The sequence below is a fragment of the Salmo salar genome, chromosome ssa05, assembly GCF_905237065.1.
Source record: "Salmo salar chromosome ssa05, Ssal_v3.1, whole genome shotgun sequence".
Lineage (NCBI taxonomy): Eukaryota > Metazoa > Chordata > Actinopteri > Salmoniformes > Salmonidae > Salmo > Salmo salar.
In genome coordinates, this window is record NC_059446.1 from 48,555,128 (window position 1) to 48,563,390 (window position 8,263).

An 8,263-nucleotide genomic window follows, 5' to 3' on the forward strand; every position below is an offset into this window, starting at 1 on the left:
CTCATAATGCAGGCATTAGTCATCCAGGTTTTTTGGTGTGTGTGTGTGTGTGTGTGTGTGTGTGTGTGTGTGTGTGTGTGTGTGTGTGTGTGTGTGTGTGTGTGTGTGTGTGTGTGTGACAGAGAGACTAGAGATAGAGTGGAGTATGTAGTCTGCTGGTCTGTGTCCACACTATGCTGCCGCTGATAGGCTTTCCTGTGATTCAAAAAGCAGCTGCAGGCGTCCGCCAGCGTTGACTCAGGGCCCCGTGGGGGCCGCCATGTTTTCTTTCACTGTTTAGGGGGCTGGGCAGCTGGAGCACCCAGGGTGACAGAAACTCACCAAAGAAAATTTGACGTCCACTGCTTTATTTGAGCCTGTTTTGGTCATCCCTGCCAGAGAAAACCTTCCTGAAGCGGAGAGTGGGGCCCAAATGCAGGATAAACACTAAACCCTCCAATCACAATATGACCCTCCCTGCTGCTGCTTATTTTGAAGAGGGATCACATTCAAATTTTGCCCTATTAACATTTCAAAGTGTGATCAAATAATGAAATACCTCAAGTTCTCGTGCAAAATGGGTGCACCTTGTTTGAAAGTGAAACCTCGGAACCCAATAGGAGGAGGAAATCTAATTTAATGTCGCTTTTTGTTCGCAATTTCCCCCCTCGTTGTCCATTACAGTGATTCGATTTAAGTGTTTCAAAGGGCCTTTGACATCAGAGAGAGAGAGACACTGAAAGTCCTCTGAAGTTTATACAACTGCCTCGAGTAGGCTCCATCTTTAATAGTGGGCCCTCGTCCAACGTATATATTATTCTAACTTTCTTACTGCCACGAGACAGTGCCTGCTCTGTGCACATAGAGCCCATAGATGGCCCTCCCCATCCGCCACTCTCTGCTCCACACTACTCTACCCAACCTGTCTAATCACACCGCCGCCAGTGGAGCACACACTGATTTGCAGTTCAAACACATTCCGTGTCTTACGCTGGGATGTGGCATTATGCACTTTTCAAGCTAGCCCACTCAGGAGCACACTTGTACATTTTATATTTTCATTTACACGTTCCTTTTCATCATGCTGTTTGCCTAGGAAATACTTAGGTTAATCTAATGTGCAAACAAACGCTGTGCCCTTTCATCTTGAAGCGTTTCGCAGTCATTACAGTGCTGTACAGAAATGTCATGTTATTTAAAACGTGTCTACAGCCACATGGAACTTGAACACAACGTGACTTGTAGACATATCCAGAAATTAATCCTAAAAGTACAAGAGTTGGGGGGGTTCTACTAAGGTAACATATGGAATTGTTTTAACATGGTCATACCATGGATCATTTAGCTATTTAATTTTGAATTTTAGGACCCCTGCAGGTATATATTAGTTCTAGGCCAAACCGTTCGGACGCTACAGACGTTTTCAAGAAAAGACCGATGTCTCCTGGTCTGACAAACAGTGCTGTAGCTCTGCCACTTTCCACCGTAAATGCGGAAAAGCCGACATTGGTGGATTGAGATCCATGCAAAAAACAAATATCTTTCATTTTAAAGAGACGGATTTTTATGGGGATTTTTGTATTATGTTAATTAGATTGACTCACGGGTGCTTCAATCGACTCTAGGTTATTTTTTTTATTATGCAAGGCTCCATAATTTCAAGTCATGAAACAACCAGTCTGTTTGGCTTAAGACTTGAGAAAAAAAGACTTGAGGACTTAAACATACACTTAGGTTTTCTGACCAATCGTGTGGTGTAATGACAAGCGAAGCCAATAGCAGTAGACATTCTAGAATGCACTCCTGCAGTCTGAGACGGTCCAGTCATTGACACACAACTTATGTTTCAGACAGATTGTTCCTGTATTTGTCATGGGGTTTTCGGATGGCTGTCACTTGCCAGATTCAGTGCGCTGTGACATTTGGTGCCATATTCACAGGGGCGTTTAGGGGCGTGTTGTTTACGAGACCACTGATTGTTTTACCAGAAGATCATTTTTTATAGTTTTATTTTATTTATAGAGGAATAGTCTAAACCTGTGCAGTTGCCTCACCCCCCAAAAAATCTATTTAATGTATTTCATATGTTAAAGATGATTACCAACATCTTTTTAAATGCGGTGTAGGATGGGTGTGACTTTTCCTACATGTACACTTCTCCTCATGCAAATAAAATGGCTGTGTATGAGTGTTTGTGTTGTGTTAGTGAGTATGTTTGCAGCCGCCAGTCAGACGCATCTATCAGGAGGTATAGTCCAGGTGAGAATTGCTAGTCAGCTACCTACGTTCCTCTCTGATGCTGAGACTGAGTGCCAGACTACCGGTAGTAGTGTGGTGGTTGTCTCATTCAAATCAAATCCAATTGTATTGGTCACATACACATTGTTAGCAGATGTTAATGCGAGTGTAGCGAATTGCTTGTGCTTCTAGTTCCAACAGTGCAGTAGTATCTAACAAGTAATTTAACAATTCCCAACAACTACCTAATACACACATCTAACAAGTAATCTAACAATTCTCAACAACTACCTAATACACACATCTAACAAGTAATCTAACAATTCCCCAATAACTACCTAACACACACAAATCTAAAGGGGTGAATGAGAATATGTACACATAAGTCTATGGTGAGCGATGGCCGAGCGGCATAGGCAAGGTGCAGTAGATGGTATAAAATACAGTATATGCATGTGATATGAGTAATGTAAGATATGTAAACATTATTAAAGTGGCATTATTTAAAGTGGCATAGCAGGGTTGAAGGGGAGATGTTTGGGATTCAGACCAGATATATTTGGGATCACCACCCCCACTAACACTGTAGGGACACTATCCAGGGAGAGTGGGACTGTACTCTTATTTAATCCCCTGGTCCCTCTCATCCCAGCATGGAGAAATGGACCTCTAGCTAGCCGTTAGCCACGTGTGATCATCACCATCACAGGTGGTCTGCAGACTGGTAACTGACCTCCAAGTAATGAGCCTGACTGCCCACATGTGAGAGCCCCACTGCCCCCCCAGCACTGCTGCCTCCGCCTGTCTCCATCTGGACTGGTCTGATCGAGGAACAGCTGGAAAGACCCTCTGATTTATTTCACCTCACAGAAGTCAAAATGGCCCCTGCTCGTGTTTTCTCTGCTGACTATCCAGTGCTGCGAGAGACAGAGGCCCGCCTGTGAGAGGATGATGTCTCATCACTGCAAACCAAAGCTTAATCGTTGATCTAACTCATCAGCCCTGTGGCAAACGCACACACACATAAACATACATGCTACCTCTCTCATAGCACCACCACCACACAAAAATCATACTCTACTACTTGGGATCAAAACCGCGTCACGTTGAATCACACAATGTTTGCCCTGGGCTAGACATATCATTTCATTGTGCTGCTTGTGTCTTAAAGAGCGGGTGGATGAGAAAGTGGTGCCGTCACCAGCAGGGAGCCCCCCACCACAAGCCCCACAACGTGTGTCTGTGACGCGCCACATATGGCTTTAGCTCCATGGGCTGGCTGACCAAGTTTACCCATATCTCTGTCATCACTGCGAGTTTACCAGGCCAGACTGTGGGTCTGTGAGAGATACCAGAAATAACCCATGATGCAGTAATATATAATTTCGAAATGTTGACAAGTGAAGATGTGAGTCGTTTTAGAAGACTTCAAACTTGTCTGTGGAACATAATGATCCAGTTACCCCTGTCCTGTCCCAGCATCAGTTTTCCCACTGTCTCGCCTCAGCAGGCAAGCCCCATGCTGCTCTATGGGCCAAGACTGTTCAAGTCACCCACATCCAGACAGAGGAAAAGGGAAGGAGGGAGTCAGACAGACAGTCGGACAGAGGGACACAGTTGTTCCACTCACCCTGTCATTTTCTTTGTTTCATTACCCTTTTGTCAGAAACCAAAGCCCTTCTCTTAATGCGACCATGTTGTCTTTTCCATGTTTGTGTTCGGAACTCAAAATGGCAGCAGCAGCAGGGCCAGGGCGTGTGCACCCAGATTCCCAACATCTGTGTTATTTAGTACCCTGTCCCTCACTCGCCCACCATACCCACCACGGTGACAACAACAACAAAAAAGAGACAAAATTATTCAGTCTGGTTTACCGATAACCAGACGCCCCCAAAACTCCCCCACTCTCCCGTGGCACCCTGTTCTCACTAGAGTGGTATATATCAGGCTGGGAGAAAGTGCCTAGACCAATAGATGGGTTGGTTGTTTAGCAACAAAACCGACACGTGTGCAACTATGGGGCAAAACAGATGGGGTTGGCTTACATTGTTCACAACATGTAAACTATATTTAGTCTCCAATGTTAATTGAAAACATAAATAAACACACAGACTTCTGCCACATTGAAGCGTGTGCATTGTTTTCGTGACGCTGTCAGCTAACCCGTCTATGGCCCAGACACACTGTGACTAAATGGGTGGGCAGAACCGTAGTTAAGGTTCGCCACCAAGGCTTTCTTGTAGGCCAGACTCTACGCACATGGCACAATACACAGTATGATTAGAAACAATGACGTGTGACACTCAAACAAACATCCTACTGCTGGTTATATAGTTTGGTTGACATGCAGGGCTTTGCGTCACAGCCTCAATAACATGTCTGTGGCTTTCCGTTCAGCTTGGCTGCCCTGGTCCAGTTCCGCTCTGTGTCTACTGTCTACTGTCCGGTGGGCACGAGCCAGGAGAGTCATAACTTCAACACTGTTCTGCCAGCAAATTCAACATAGTGTAGCTATTGGTTGCGTGTGTGTATGTGGTGGTATGCCAATAAAAAATATATATATTTAGCCTTCTATTTTATATGTATAGGACATGCTTGGTCAGGCATTGCAGGGTTATGCTTTTTTATATCAAAAGAGTTAGAGATTTATTTTGTTTATCTTGGGAGATTTTGTTCATGAAAAGGAAAAACAGATACTTATACATCCTTCATTTCTTGTTTGTTGTTTTTTTCCTCTTGTTTATGTGGCCTTCTATTTGGGCTCTGGCGTATTTACACACACATCCACAGACATGGCTACTTTTGGCTGTGTGTGACAGATTTCCACTCCAGCCGTGGGCCGGCTGACTCCATGGCTGACGTCAGTGCAGAGGGGCCCCAGCGCAGACACTTGTGGTGTGTCTGTGTGTGAGTGTGTGGGATGGGAGACAGGGTTTTCTCGCTGGAAATCCTGGCTTACTCACTGCCTGGCTCATTGTGGCTAGGTCACGACTGGCCTGGGTTTGCTGCTAGGGTAAGAGCTTAGACGCTAGACGAGACTAAGACACATGGGCTTTAGTTATCTCATCAGGTGTCATTCCATCCCATGTAATCTGATTATATTTGACCTCCTGTGGGGAAAGTTATGACGTTTTGAAATGGCATTGACAGATACCATTAGAACACCAATGTTTAGAAAGACATAGGCCTGCCAGGTTTTGGGTAGGACTTGTCGTCTACAGCGGCACACCCCGCTATCAAGTCTACAGCCTATGTCTGTCTGTCTGTGGCTATATGTATATATGCGTGTGTGTTTGTTTAGTCCGTGCCAGCAAGACTGCCTGTTTAGCATACCACCTTGAGTTGGTGAGACGGGTCAGCAGTGTTCAAACAATGGCCGGATGAGAATAAACAGCGCATGACCACTGGACGTATGGGAGGGAGATCGAGATGAAGTTCTAGTCCACATTTAAAAACTGACTCACTTTCTGCCTCCCAGACATGGGGGTGAATCATTCCAGATTAAGGGGCCATACAATTAAAGTCCCTGACACACATATTGGCTATTTTCTTTCCAGCCCATCCCTACAGCTTCTCGTCAAAAACAAACTCTCTTTTTCTTTCTTTCTCTGCCCACCACAAAATTAAACTCAGGGCTGATAACGTTTTACTGTACATTCGACCACCAACAATCTCAAGCAGTATTTTTCTGTTTCGTCTTACGTTGCCATGTGCACAGGGTTGTAAGCCAAATGAACACACACAGACAGATACAGTATACACACACACAGCACGCAGTACACACTCACACACACACACACACACACACACACACACACACACACACACACACACACACACACACACACACACACACACACACACACACTCACAGACAGGGTTGAGCGCAAATTAAAATAAATGTAGAATTTATCTGTGGAATTTAAAGCTAACCCCTAACCCTTCCAATTCAAACTGGTTGTGATAGGAGTGAGTGGGAGTGAAGTAAAGTGTGGGCCGAAACATGCTGAAGCAATAATACTCTCTAACGTGTTCCATCTCTGATAAAGCACTGTACCTGGTGCCACTCTGGCTACCCCTCCACCTCATACAATCACACTGCTAGACTACAGCACTCTCCCAGACACACACAGTCACTCAATCCCCAAGCACATAGTCACTCCATCCCCCATATGCTGTACTCACCTCAAATACACAGCCACACATACAGTGCACTCAAATACATATTCACTCACCACACTGCAAACACACACAGAAAGAGACATAAGCACACTACACTGTTTCAGTTCTATGCCACACAATTACACTCACTCTAACAAACACACATAATCAAAGTCAAACATTTTATACCTTTATTTAACTACGCAAGTCAGTTAAGAACAAATTCTTATTTTCAATGACAGCCTAGGAACAGTGGGTTAACTGCCTTGTTCAGGGGCAGAACAACAGATTTGTACCTTGTCAGCGCAGGGATTCAATCTTGCAACCTTTCGGTTACTAGGCCAATGCTCTAACCACTAGGCTACGCTGTCACCCCAACATGAAATAGCCTACACATGCATGCAGACACAGCCTATTTATTGTACCACTTATGGTGCTGTACAAAGGTATGTTACACATTTTGTTCAAAGTGGTTCCTCGCTCTTTGTCGGTTCCTAATAATGGATGAAAAGACCTTAAGAGCGGTCGTATATCATTCATATAAAACGTTTTATATCTATAGAGAGGACCATATGATAATGAGGAATTCCCTCTCTCCCATCCAAGATAGGGCTGAGAGATGGAGATGAGTAGACAGGAGGTTTAAGTCAAAGACAGCTGGCCTGGCCTCTCCACTGCTGTGCGGTATGCTGCTGTGATGTGGCTATGAAAGGTTAGGCTTCTGGGCTGCAGAGGCTACCAAGAGGGGACGATTGGCGATTGGCCCCAACATTATACACTGGGTTAGGGCCAGGTAGGGTCTGTATTTTCATCAATAACTAGAGTACGGGCAGGGCTAGGGTATCACTAAATTGATCATTAACATTTTGAAGCTGAGCCATTTGCTCTTGCTCTGCTGCGTAGTACAGTCATATCTGACTAAGATCATAACATGGTGTATCAGAAGTGCTTCAACCATGTCAAATATGAGACAGGAGAGATTATTTAAAAGAAAATAATGATGTTCCTTGAGTTTTGTCTGAGTTTAGAGAGACAAAAAGTAGCTAACAGCTAACTGCTCTCTCATGTCTCTTCATTGAGCAGAGCAGCCCAAGTGGAGCTGTTGCTATAGATACTCACAGACTCTGAGCTCCATGAGCAGAGCGCATACAGAGTGAGCTGTGCGCAGGGAGCGAGTGACAGACAGAGAGTAGCAGCTAATGGATTTACTAATGGGGGAAGATATTTCGGGTTTCAGGCAGGGCTGGGCCTTTAAGCAATCCGGCCTGGGTAGGGTAGAGCCTGAACGTCGCGGGCATGGGCTTAAAATTCATGCCTGTGCAGGGCTCTACGTCAAGCCACAGTCAGAGAAAAAAGCTCCAGCGTAGCCTTCTTATGCAATACTCAATTAACCGACCCGTGGGATACCAATGTTCCGATATGGCTTTGATGCACATGATGATCGATGAAGAACACAAGGATGTAAGGGTTGTTGTAGCAATTTGTACAATATTTTACGGATTTTCAAAACATTATTGTTATGAATTCCAATTTTCTGTGGCTAACGTTACCTAAGTGGCTAACGTTAGCCACCCAAAAATGTATTTCATAAATTTTGAAGTCAGGCAGTAACACAACAACATGTGAAATAAGTCAATGGGGTATGAATACTTTCTGAAGGCACTGTATGGGGTTTAGCGTGTGTGTGTGTGGGGGGGGGTCTCTTTTATATCTTAGTTGTTTGTCGTGCTGATAGAGGCAAAGGCAGGTATAATGTTTGCCCTGCTTGTCTGTTTCACATTACCCTTCATGGTTGCTTAACTGTACTACATTTAAGACGGTATTTTATGTGCTTTTGACCCCGGGAAACCTTTTCTTCCGGGAGAATGCATTTTTTTCCTTCCCT